This window comes from Heterocephalus glaber, unplaced genomic scaffold (genome assembly GCF_053883595.1).
Source record: "Heterocephalus glaber isolate CG9 unplaced genomic scaffold, H.glaber_assembly_v1.0 deba00000621, whole genome shotgun sequence".
Classification (NCBI taxonomy): Eukaryota; Metazoa; Chordata; class Mammalia; order Rodentia; family Bathyergidae; genus Heterocephalus; species Heterocephalus glaber.
In genome coordinates this window covers 35646640-35660538 of record NW_028258153.1, presented here as the reverse complement: position 1 = coordinate 35660538, position 13899 = coordinate 35646640, and the positions used below count along the sequence as shown (strand labels likewise).

Here is a 13899-nt window from a genome sequence, read left to right as displayed (position 1 = left end):
CAAAGCAATAATACTAATTTTGGAAATAAAAAATAAAAATGAAAATGAAGGGCCTCCAGGGTATGTCTCTGCTGTCACAATAGACAATGTGGGCAGCAATGTGCAGATATAAGTCAATGAGTCTCAGCAAGCCAATTCCAGACCCATGCAATTCAGGCAGATTTCTGACTGCAAGTCCCAAGTTGAGCTTCCTGTCCTCCTGTAGGGTTGAATTCTGCAGGGCTATACTGCAGCTTCCAGTTGACCTTCCCCTGAAGATAGTCCCAGTTCCAATGGGAGGTGATGGTTCCTAAAACTTACCCAGTATGGTGGTCTGGTGTTCTGGTGTCCCCTGTGTCTTTGTAGTGTGGAACCAGGTGGCAGTATAGCCAAGAGGCCAGAGGGGTGGCAGTGTGATCCTGCAGGCATTTGCAAGGCTAAAAGGGTTGCTGCCGTGAGTGTAAACTGGATGGGGCCAGTTCTCTGTGACTGGGGACCCCTCTGCAGCATGCACAGATGTGCCTAACTGGCTTGGGCTGGATGGGGTGGGTTCCCTGCAACCTGGAACCCCTCTGTGGCATCCATGGATGTGCCTGGCTCACGCGGGCTGGTGTATGATCTTCTTGATGATCTTCTCCATTCTATTTGATAGTATTTTATTAAGGATTTTTGAATCTATGTTCATTAGTGAGATTGGCCTATAGTTCTCTTTGTCCATTGGGTCTTTCTCTGCTTTGGGGATCAAGATGATGCTTGCTTCCAGAAATGAATTCGAGAGTATTGCTTCCCTTTCAATTTCATTGAAGATTTTAAACAGTAGTGGCTGTAGTTCCTCTCTAAATGTCTTGTAGAATTCAGCAGTGAAGCCATCAGGGCCCGGGCTTTTCTTACTTGGTAAGTTTTTAATTATGTTTTCAATTTCATTGACTGATATTGGGTCATTTAGAATTTTTAGGTCTTCTTCATTCAACTTTGGTAATTTATATGTATCTAGGAATCTGTCCATTTCTTCTGTTTTCCATCTTATTGGCATATAGGTTCTGGAAGTAGGTATTGATGATCCTCTGGATTTCTGCTAGGTCCATTTTAATTTTACCCTTTTCATGCCTAACTTCATGGATTTGGGCCTTTTCTTTCCTTTTTCTGATAAGGTTGGCTAAGGGTTCATCAATTTTGTTTACTCTTTCAAAGAACCAACTCTTGGCTTCATTGATTTTTTTTTTTTTGTATCATTCTTTTAGTCTCCATCACATTGATTTCTGCTCTGATCTTTATAATTTCCTCCCTTGTATGAGCTTCAGGTTTGTCCTGCTTTTCTTTTTCTAGAAGCTTGAGGTTCAGCTTCAGGTTGTTTAATTGGACTCACTCAGTTTTCCTAATGTGAGTATTCACTGCTATGAATTTCCCTCGTAAGACTGCTTTCATTGTGTCCCATAGATTTCCATATGTTGTATTGTCGTTGTCATTTAATTCTAAGAACTGTCTGATTTCTTCTTTAATTTCTTCTTGACCCATTGGTTATTCAGAAGTGTGTTGTTCAATTTCCATCTGTTTATGAAATTCTTGTGGTTTCTTTTGCTATTGATCTCCAATTTCATCGCACTATGGTCTGATAATATACAGGGGATAACTTCAATTCCTTTGCACTTACTTAAACATGTTCTATGAGTGAATATGTGGTCTATTTTGGAGAAGGACCCATGCATGTGCAGCTGAAAAAAATGTGTATTCTGATTTTGAGGGGTGGAAGACTCTGTAAACATCTGTTAAGTTCATTTGTTCAAGAGTTTGATTGAGTTCTAGTATTTCATTACTTATTTTTTGTCTAGTTGATCTATCTATTTGTGACAGTGGGATATTGAGGTCCCCCACTACTATTGTTTTAGTGTTTATATGACTTTTCATGTCCATTAGTATTTGTTTCATATAGTTGGGTGCACTAGTGTTTGGTGCATATATATTTACGATTTTCATCTCTTCATGTTGGATTGTTCCCTTTACAAGGATGTAGTGTCCTTCTTTGTCTCTCTTAATCAGTATTGGTTTGAAGTCCACTTGATCTGCAAAGAGAATAGCTACTCCTGCTTTTTTTCAGGTTCCTGTTGCATGGAGTATTGTTTTCCACTCTTTCACCTTCAGTCTATGAGTTTCTTTTTGAATTAAGTGTGTTTTTTGTATGCAGCATATTGTTGGATCTTGCTTCTTGACCCACTCTGCCAGTCTATTTCTTTTGATTGGTGAGTTGAGACTGTTACATTGATGGTTATAACTGATATGTATTGACTTATCATTGTCATGACTTTTTCATTTTGTTGGATTCTCCTCCTTTACATTTAATTTCTTGTCATGCCTGATGGATTCATTCTGCTTTGCTTCCTGAGGTTGTGATCCTCATTTTCTTTTCCTAGGATATTGTGTAAAATTTTTGGAGTGCTGGTTTGGTATTCATGAAGTCCCTAAAGTGCTCTTTGTCATAAAAGCATCTTATTTCTCCATCAATTTTGAAAGATAGTTTTGCAGGGTACATTAATCTAGGTTGGAGGCTATTTTTCTTTAGGGCTTGGAATACATCACTCCAAGCTCTTCTTGCCTTGAGGGTTTGCTTTGAGAAGTCTGCTGTGATTCTGATGGGCTTTCCTTTGTACATGATTTCTTTCTTTTCTCTAACTGCTTGTAGAACTTTGTTCTCCTGTTGAGTTTCTGGAATCTTAACAATTATATACCTATGTGTAGATTTTTTTTTGATCAAGGCTATTTGGAGTCCTATATGCCTCACTTATCTGTATGTCAAGTTCTTTTCCCCTCCTTGGGAAGTTTCCTGCCATCACTTCTGTGAACAGATTTTTTATGTCATCTGCACTCTCTCCTCTTTCTTTGTTGACTCCAATCAGTCTTATGTTACTCTTCTTTGCATCATCTAGCAGCTGCTGGATTGATTTCTCATGGTCCCTTACAGTTTTGAAGCAATTTTTCTTTTCCTGGTCACTAATTGCAATCTTTTGTTCTAGATCTGAAATTCTGTCCACACATTGGCTCAGTCTGCTGTGTATACTTTCAATGGAGTTTTTCATGTCCTGGAAATCTGTTTGCATCTGTTTTATGGATTCCATTTGTTTCCTGTGTTGGGATTCCATCATGTTCCTGAGCTCCTCTCTAGACTTATTAATCATGTCTTGCATTATGAGCACGATCTCTGCTGTTATCTGAGAAATTATTTCTGATTTCATTTTTTCCAGATCCCCTTTTATTGCCAGTTCAGAGAGTCCAGATGGTTGAATGTCAGAGTATTCCATCTCATTTCCCTTTGTTATTGCTTTAGGTGATCTGGAAGTCTGGTTTTGAGACTTGTTTATATGTCTTCTCATTTTGGGGGGGGAGTAGGGTGTGTGTGTGTTGTTGTTACCACCCATGCATCTCACCTCCTCTGAGCTGGGAGTGGTGGCATGGCAGCCCAGAAGCCCCTTCCTCTGCACTGGGAGCAGTGGTATGGCAATCTGGAAGCCCTTTCCTCTGTGCTTGGAGGAGTAGTATGGCAGCCTGGAAGCCCCTTCCTCTGTGCTGGGAGCATTAGTACAGTGGCCCAGAAGCCCCTACCTTTGCCCTGGGAGTGGTGGTACCTGGTGTATATATGTTTATAATTATTAACTCTTCCTGTTGAATTTTTCCATTAACCAGTATGTAGTGACCTTCTTTGTTTCTTCTGATCAGTCTTACCTTAAAATCCACTTTGTCTGAAATTAGGATAGCAACTCCTGCTTTTTTCTGGGTTCCTGATGCATGGAATATTGTTTTCCATCCTTTGAGTTTTGATCTGTGAATACCTTTTTGAATTAAATGTGTTTCTTGTATACTGCATATTGCTAGATTTTCTTTCTTGACCCATTCTGCTAAACTGTGTCTTTTGACCGGAGAATTGAGAGTTATTACCAAGAGATATTGAGTTATTCCTGTTACTGCATAATTTTCCTATTGCTGATTTCCTTTTTTCCCCTTTTGCTTAGCTGTTCATCCTGCCAGGTGTATTCATTCTTTTCAAAAAGTCAATAGCATTTTAATCCATAAATTAACAACCTAGCTGAAAAAGAAATCAAGAAAAAATCCTATTCATGATAGCATCCAAAAACTCCCAGAAAATTCTTAGAAAAAATTTAACCAAAGAGATTGAAGATGTGTATACTGAAGACTATAAAACACTGATGAAGGAAATTGAAGAAAACACAAATAAATGAAATGACATCCTATGCCTATGAATCAGAAGAAATTAATATTTCATATTATATTATATTACTTACACTAGTCAAAGCAATATAAATTTTTTACATAATCTTTATAAAATTCCAATGGCATTCATTTTTGGGGAGGCAGGCTGTATGGGTCACTATGTTGTCAAAGCTGGTATTGACTCAAGCAATTTTCCTGCCTCAGCTTCCCAAGTTGCTGGAGCTGCAGGCATTAGCTATCATACCTAATTTCCAATGGCATTCTACACAGAAATAGAAGAAACAATCCTAAAATTTATATTAAATCCCCAAAGTCCCCAACTAGCTAAAATAGTTCTGAGGGGGGAAAACAATGCACCATACTTCCTGATTTAAAATTATGTTACAAAGCTAAAATATTCAAAACAGCATAGTCTTGGGATGAAATCAGACACAGACTAATGAGCATATCAGAACAGAGAGCCCAAACTTATTTAACCCACCAATTTTCATCAAAGTCATCAAGAGTACACAATCAGGAAAGGATAGGCTCTTCAAAATGGGAAAACTTGATTTCTGCCTACAAAAAATTAAATTGGACCCTTATGTAATGCAGAAAACTCAACTAGAATGGATAAAGGATCTAAATGTAAGGCTTGAAACTATAATACTCTGAGAAGATAGGGGAGAAGTTTCTGAATATTAGCCTTGGCAATGAATTTTTTCCAATTGTACCAAAAACTAAGGCAGAAAAGCAAAATTAAATAAACAGAATGAGCCAGGAAATTAGCTCAGTGGCCCTGCACCTCCCTCACAAGCACAAGGTCCTGAGTTCGATCCTCAGTACTGGAAAAAATAATAATAATTAGAAGTTCAGCAAATGAAGAAGCTTCTGCACAGCTAAGGAAACAATCAATAAAATGAAACAGCATGCTATAGATTCAGAAAAATATTAGAAGCCATGGATTCAATAAGAAATTAATAACCAAAATGTATAAAACTTATCCTACCCCATAGTAGAAATATAAATATCCTAGATTATTTTTAAAGTTTATTAGTACAATTTGGACATACGTAATGATCACATTCATCATAGGGAATTTGGACCTGTATTTGATATATCTTGATTCCTTTCCCCGCCCCCCCCATTCCCCTCCCCTCCCTTCAACCTTTCTTCCCTTCCTTATTTACAAAGATCTGTTTCTATTTTATCCTTCTTTTCTCATTTTTTTCTTTTCCCTTCCTTCCTTTCCCCCCTCGCCCCTCCCATGTCCCTTTCCTTTTTGCCCCTTTTCTTCCTATTTCACAATACCTATTATACATTTTGGTCCTTATTTGCACTTTCAGTTTCTCACACCAGAGAGACAATGTGGTATTTACACATGTGTGCCTGATTTATTTCACTTAAGAGTATGGTCTCAAGATGCATCCACTTACCTAGAAATGTCTCAAGTTTATCCTTCTTCACGGCTGAACAGTACTCCATTGTATTAAAAAACCACATCGTTTTATCCATTCATCAGTTGATGGGCATTTGGGTTGTTTTCAAGTTTTAGCTATTACAAATTGTGCTGGTATGAATGTGGGTATGCAAATATTACTGTGGTATGATGCATTTATTTATTTATTTATTTATTTATTTATTGGTACTGGGGATTGAACTCAGGAACTTGCACTTGCCAGGCAGGTGCAGCACCACTGAGCTACATCCCAGCCCCGGTACGATATTTTTAATTCTTTAGGAAAGATACCCAGAAGGGGAATAGCTGGGTCAAATGGAACCTCTAATCCTAGTTTTACTGTTGGTGGGAGTGCAGAATGGTGTAACCGCTGTGGAAATCAGTGTGAAGTTTCCTCAGTATCCCAGTTTAACAATGTGCAAATGACCTGAAGAGAGATTTTCCCAAAGACAAAAAAATAAAAAATAAAAACCAGATATACAAAAAGGTTGTCAACATCATTAATCAGAGAAAGGAAAGTCAAAATCACTATGAGCTGCCACCCCACACCAAGTATGATGGCCATTATTAAAATGTCCAAAGATACCAAATGTTGACAAAAGTGTGGAGAAAAGGGAACCCTAGTGCAATGTTGGCGGGAAGCCATTATAGAAAACAATATGTAGGCACAAAGGTTTGAATGTATCCCTCAAAAGTTATGTGTTGGAAACTTAATCTCCAAATTGAAATGTTGATAGAATTTGGAGATGGAACATTTTTGAAGTGATTAGGGTTAGTTGAGGTCATGAGGAGGCCTCCATGAAGGCGTGAGAGGCTGCACAAGAAGAGGAAGTGAGACCCTGTTTACAAGCTGCTGCCCTCTTGCTCTTTCACCACATTAGAATTCACCATGTAAGCCCTCACCAGATGCTGATGCCATGGCCTTGGACTTCCTAGCCCCTAGAACCATAAGAAATGTATCTATGTTCTTTATACATCACCAAATCTCAGGAATTCTCTTATACCAGCTAGAGAAGACAAAGATAGGAGGTTCTAAAGAAATTTAAAATGGAGCTACCATATTACTCAATAATCCTTCTTTTACCCAAAGGAAATTAAATTATCACCTTGTAAAAGACCTGCACTCCCCTGCTCATTCAGCATTAGTCACAATCGCCAAGAGATGGAAATATCCTAAGTGTCCATCAATGGACAAATAGACAAAGAAACAGTGCAATATGTACTATTCATTAGAAATACACAAATTGAGAAGCTGCAGGAGTCCGTGGTAGTGGCTGTGGCCGCATCAGTTCTTAAGATGCTGGATAACAAAGGCTTTTCCTACAGTGGGAGTCCTGGTTGAGGGGCAGCCCCACCCCTTGGTGTTGGATGTGACAGGGTCACAGGTGGCTGCATTGGTACTGGGACCAGGGCACAGATGATCCAGGTGGCTGTAGAGTTGGAATCCTGCACTTATTGATTACCTATTTGTATTTTCTTCTAGCATGCTGAGTTTCCTTCAGATCATTATTTTGAACCCCTTTTAAGCAATTTTTAAGTTTCCATTTCTTTGAGGTCAGTGACTGAAGAATGGTTGTGTTCCTTTGGTAATACCATAATTCCTCACAATTCAATTTTGTAAAATAGAGTTATATTGGAGCAATCAGATGGTGTATTATTTAGCCATTAAAAGGAGACCCTGCCATTTGCCAAACATAGATGAACCTAGAGAACATTATGCTAAATGATATAAGCCAGACACATAAAGAAAAATATTGCATGATCTCATTTTGGGTAGATAAATATAATCTTTTTTTAAAAGATTAAATATACAGAGATAGAGAACAAAGCAATAGTTATCAGGGAAAGGGCAGGAAGTGGAAATGGAAAGGATATAAGTCAGAGAGTATAAGGTGGCAAATATGCAAAAAGAACAAGTCCAGAAATGTAATGTACAGTATGAGTCTACAGGTGATGGAATTGTATTGCACATAGAATTCCTGCTAAATAGTAAATTTTAACTACCCTTGTCTCAAAACAAACAAAAAAGGGTGATTATATGAGATGGTAGGTATGTTAATTTTATTTATTATAGTAACCATTTTACTGTGTGTATGTAACCCATAACAGCAGATTGAGATCTTCAATATCCATAAGAAAAATGTTTAAATGGTAAAGATGGAAATATTTGTGATGTATGTATTTTGCCAGCCTTTAAGAATTATAAGCTGTAAATGGTGAAATTGTATGGCATGTGATTTATACCTTAATGAAGCTCTTTAAAAAGGTAAATATAGGTGACAAAGACATTAAGGAATTATAATTGACTATAGATGGGGGTACAATGGATATGTGTCATTCCCAGTGGCTCCTGGGCAGCTGATCCTCTTCCAATGTTTGGGAATAGACCCTGATTCCCACCAGAAAAAGCTGAAAATCAATTGTTTTCTAGGCTGCCTGGTGGCCAGGGCCTGGCACATGATCCTGACTCTGCCAAAGTACCTGACCAGCTATAACTCCCCGCCCTCAACTCTTCATCAGAAGATGGCGATGTGAGGAAGTTCCTTTACCCATGGGGACAATGCCTGCAAAGCTGGCTGCATCTTGTCTACAGTACACTTGTCCTGGCAGCAGCATTGGAGGGGTTGGACAAACGGGCTATAATTTCTCCATGCAACAACAAGCAACAGCAGCACCTTCATGAGATCATTTCTGCAGTCTGATTGGGGATATGGCTTCCAAGTCTGTACCTCCAAACCTGATTTGTCAGCCTCCCCTTAGATTAGAGGGGCTTGGTATTTTTACATAAATTATTGTTGTTCTTACATTAGCCAGTATTTGTCTCTATTGCTTGCAAAAACTTTTCCTGAATGATATAAAAATTGGTCCCAGATTCTTTGGAAGTTCAGTAAATGTGGGATGGGTTTTTCTGGACAAGTTGTAACTGAAGGACAGGAAACACCAGCTAGTAGTAGGACAGGAGTTCTAATAGGACCTAGCTTGCATAGGTGAAACATTAATTCGACCAGCTGTGGGAGCATGGAATTAAGGCCTTCTGAAGAAGTCTCATTGCCCACTCTCTAGAATAGAAGAGTTATTATGAAGACTTGTTAAAGTGTCTCACCAAGACCCTAAGACAGACACAGCTCAGTCTTCAGTTGCCAGCAGCACTAACTAATGATAATGCTGACTAATGTGAATATGGATTTCACTGGGCTCCTGGGGAACATGGGGAAGTGGCACTCAGGTTCCATTCCAACCACCTGGTGTGGCCCTTCAAGCTCCACAGAGCCTAAATTCCACATTTACTCATTTCTCTTGTAAATAGAGCTGTAGATGCAACTGGAGAGAAATTGGATGGTGATATTGGGTGGGGCACATCTTCCAGATGATGTAGCAATTTCTGCAGGCCAGCAAGACCACAGAGAGGTTGGAAGCTTCTGCAGCATGTTTGGTGTAATGCCTAACACTTGGCATTACTTATTAGTTGTGTCAAATGTTTTCATTCCAGTCTTCACCACTCTAGGTTGTGATCATTCTGAGGACTGAATCCCCAAGGAGGAGATGGTTTCACCAGTGTACAGAACAATTATTTCATCAGACTGGAGGTGGAGACTACCATTGGGCCATTTTTTATTGGGCAGGTAACAGTGGAAAGCTATGAGATATCTATATGCAGTAGGGACTGAGGAAATAAGGATAATGTCACATGTGGGACTAAGGTGGAGAGTATGTGGGCACAAGCACTTGTAGAGCAGAAGATTCCATTCTTCAGGGTTGGTAATCAGGCATCTGTCGTGGTGATGGCGTCCTTGCTGCGGAATCAGAAATGTTAGTGATGCAAAGAGAAGTGTCCCATGCTCAGTCAGGGGCAGTTCTGCTGGTTGTCCACACAGTCTCCTGTTCTGTTGCTGCTAAGCATACACTGTCACTCTCCAGTCTTGCTATTGGATTCATGAGCTATTGAACATCTTTTCCATACAATCCATCCTGCTTAGACCAACCAATTTCCCCAACTAGTTTCCCTGGTGTTAGGTGAGGTGAGGGAAAAGTCACTAATGAGAATTAGATTTCCAGTGATTTGTAAAGCTAGGGAGATAGTGGTCCCAGGATCTGAGATGAATAACCAGGAGTTGGTGTGTGTTTGAGTAGGGGTTCTGATGAGATCAATTTTGGACATGTTGTGTATGAGTCACCTTGAAGACATTCACAGGGCTATATTCAATAGGCATATGATTGTCTATACCTGTCTTATCTGCAGTGGAGAGGGTGAAACTCTACATAGACTTGGCTTCACCTACTTATAAAGGGCAAGTGCAGCCCAGAGAGTTCATTGGTGAACTCCTGGTGAGTGTGGAAAATGAAACGACAGATGTGACAAAAGGATGGAGCCTGCAAAGAGTCTGTGAAGGTCAGTGAAAACTACCATGGTGGGACGACACAGAAGCCCAGGTTCTGTGGCAGCAAATATCACTGACCACATCCAAGCAGACGAGGCTGGAATGAGTTCCCAGATGTGAACTGTTCACCTTACCAAGACCACATTCAAAAGTGGTGAGGCTAAGCCCAGTGCCAGGGAACACAGTGAAAGGATGCAGCATGGCAGAAAGGTGCAAGGACAGACAAATTTCCAAAGCTGCTCCCTCAGGCATAAAACCAGTTTCACTTTTTATTGAAGTACCTGGGAAGTGAGCAACCCATCTGAACTATCAGCAACTATTTTAAGAAGCTTGGGTGTGAAGGCAGGATAGATTTAGGGAAGGACAAAAAGAGACAATGTGAGGCCTATGGAAGATTAGTTCAAAATGTGGGAGAAAAACAAGTTGGCATATTCTTCCCAGCCTTAACTGAAAGTGCCCTCAGTCCCAGGCAAACTGGGATGGCTGGTGATCCAAAGCTCAAATGCTAATGACATTTGGGTTAATACCAAATGCTGGAGAGAGAAGTGCCCAGTTCCCAAGAAGAGTGCCCATTTACAACAGGAGCATCCAATTACAGAAAGGAGCATCCAGTTGGACCCAGAGCTCAAGAGAAGGGCAGGGTCACTCAGGCTTGAGCAGGAGGGCCACCTCCCATGATGACAGAGACAGAAAGGAGGCTGTGCATTTGGGTGATTTTTTAGTGATGGAAAGTGGTGGGATTTACTTGCCTTTCTTCTGTGAGGCTGTAAGAACCTCATTCCTGGGTCTGAGTGTAGGGTCTTGAGGTAGGAGGTCTTGGGAAAGCAGAAAGGCTTTGAAGTCAACTCTAGGATTCACTTGAAGTTAGATCTGGAGACATGTAACCATTCTCAAATACCTAGCCCTTTCTCCAAGGGTCAAGCTCAAAGACCCGAGTTCAATCCTTGGTACCAAAAAAAAAAGAAAAGAAAAGAAAATGGCAAGAGAGATACGTTCTTTAAAATGTTAACTTACCCAGACAAAAAGGATAGGATGAGAATTACAGGAGAATGATGGAGTTCAGGAAACTGAAGGGCAAAAGAGCCTGTTCTGCCTGAGTAAAGGCAGCTGGCCCCCTCTAGGCACATCAAGCAGGGAGTGCAAGGAAAAGTGACTCCATTTTATCTCTGCAGATGCCAGGACATTCAGGACCAATCATAGAAAAGCGACTGAAGCAAGGCTGACAATATTGGTGGAAAGTCTGGCTGCAGATTACTTTATTCCTTGGCCTCCTCCTCATGGAGCCACCAGATACCCACACCCCATTTCCAGGATGCCTGGAGATTCTTCCCTGGAGCAACTAAACAGAGGATTTGCTTTTTGTGTGTGACTGAGCCTGGTGTGGCTCACCTCATATATGCCCCGAGAGAGTCTTGTCTTGGAGGGACGCTTGTGTGAAGGAAACTTAGAGTGCAGCCCCCAAGAAAATGGGAAGAGCTGCCAGAGAGACAAATGCCAACCTGTCACTGAGTACGGCACTGCAAAGTTAGACCTAAGACAGAAGAGAAGAAAGCCGCACGAAAGATCGGGTAGAGTGTTCCAGGCAGAAGAAATAGCACATGCAAAAGCCATGGGGTAAGAAAGAAATCAATACATTCAAAAACAAAATGGGAACTAAGGGCCGGGGATTTAGCTCAGTGGTGTTGCTGCCTGCCTCACAAGCACAAGGTCCTGAGTTCGATCCCCAGTACCAAAAGAAAGAAAAACAATGGGAATTAATGTGGGTGGTGCCTGAGGAGAAGAGCAGTGTGCGATGAACTTCAGCGCTGGGAAGGATTGGATTGTGCAGAACACTGTGAATCTTTCCCTAATTATGATGAGAAGCTCTGAAACAGGGCTGACTGAATCTAGCTATACTTTACTTTTTTTGGAAAATTAAGAAGCTGTGATGGGGTCAAGTGACGACAAAGGTGGCCATGGCAATAAGGATGGAAAAATATGACCAGGCAGCCAAGGGGCCTCTCTAAACAGCAAACTGGTTTAATGTTCATTGAATGAATGAAGTTCTGGTGCACGGTTACTTTACTACTCAGATATTTAAGCAGAAATCCTCGTAACACTGTTGTGTTCAACTTAGTAAGCACTCATGTAGGACATGTAGAGGGCCAAAGAGATCAATTTGATCAAGGTCACACAGCTGGCAAGGAGTACATGTACACTCTCTGTTTCTCTTGTTAAAACTGGATTCAGCCATTTAAACAAATTTAAAATGAATTATATATTTTTAAATAGCCTGAAACATAGTATTTATCATTTGACAGAAAGAACTACAGAATAAATTTACAAATGAGACTCAGTTGAGAAAGAAAAATTCAAGTACAAAATTTCAAAGAAAAGTTTTTAGCAGTGTAACCTCTATGGTGGAATTCAGGAAGTTACAGCAATAGAGCAATTTCAACAACTTGCAGGGCACACAGCAAGCCAAGATAAAGTGACTGAGTTGAGGCAAAAGAACCACAGCATGCAGATCAGGCTGTGAGAGGTGCAGAGCTCGCCACAGGCAGTAACTGCAGATGTCCACTCAGGGCCATTGTCTCCAGTTGCCTAAGGGCGCAAGTCTCACACAGAAAGCAACACTGCTGGCATTAAAGTTAATCAATCACCTTAATCCAGTAGCAGCATCTCCTGTAGAGAAAGTGGCAATGCACCTGCACAGGCTCTTGTTTTCCCCAATTCTGGTTCTAGAATTAGGAAATGCATCATCAGGGGATAATCTTGAGACCGTTAAGGTGGAGCCTCAGTTTCCTTGTCTATCAGTAGATGGGACTCAAGCTCCTTTTAGCTGTCATGGGCTTGGCTACCTTGACACCAGGCCTATCTGAAGCTTATTCATTTCTAGATTTTTATTTTTTTAAATACAAGTCTCTGTGTAATAGGTGTCTGTTCAAATGATTATAAACTTTAAAGAACATTTAATAAAAATGAAAAATCTACCTACACTCATCCTTCCTTTTGGTAACCCATAGCTACCATCATGAGGATTTTGGCTATGGATTCTCCCAGATTTTATGCATGCATAAGACCAGTTTTTGCCTTTAAAAATCAGTTACAATTTGCAACTGTGCTTTTGACTTGCTGTATGTTCATCATTTCAACATCACTATAAATAGAGCTAATTCTTATTAACAGGTGTCAGTATTTCAGTATATGAAGGTATCGTAATTTATTTACATAATGACCACTGGTGAACACTAAAAGTTTGGTTCTGATTTTCCCTCACAAAAAAAATTCTGCTGCGGATACCCTTATAGTATGCATCACTTATGTGATTATTTCTATGGGACAGATTCTGAGAAATGCATTACCACTTCTATGAAACAAATTCTCAGAAGTGTAATTGCAGGTTAAAAGGTAGGGACAATTCAACATTTAATGCACTTCTAGAACTTTGTATTTGTTTGCACTTGATTTTCCAAACACCCATGCCAACAATGGATATTGTCCTTCTTCATCATTGAAATCTGGATAAGTAAAACTATCTCATTTTAATTTTCATTCTTTCATTATTAATGAAGTTACTCTTGTTTTGTATGCTGCAAAACCATTTGTGTTTGATTTTTTTCAAAAATTAATTATTTATACCTTTGTCTATCTTGCTGTTGAATGATCTTATTCTTGTAGATTTATTGACATATTAACAAAAAGGATTAACATTCTTCACATATTAAGTACATTAATCCTTTGTTGAAAATAAAATGTTAAACACTTTCCTCCGGTTTTTTTGTCTTTTAACCTTAATAACTATCAAACAAAAGCTGCTCAATTTTTTTACTTAAATTTATATTTTTCTTTTTTTGTATGTGACATCTAGGGTTTCATCATCATACCCTGGCCCAAGATTAG

General features: G+C 39.7%; 1 long non-coding RNA gene across 1 annotated transcript in view; it reads left to right on the top strand.

Annotated features, from left to right (window-relative positions):
* The window catches only part of LOC147829436 (uncharacterized), a 140135-nt gene extending 126521 nt beyond the window's left edge, over window positions 1-13614 (top strand). Inside the window, exon 4 of the long non-coding RNA XR_015449240.1 lies at window positions 8070-13614. This is a non-coding gene — a long non-coding RNA (uncharacterized LOC147829436). The remainder of the gene's footprint in view (window positions 1-8069) is intronic.
* Window positions 13615-13899: the final 285 nt, after the last annotated feature.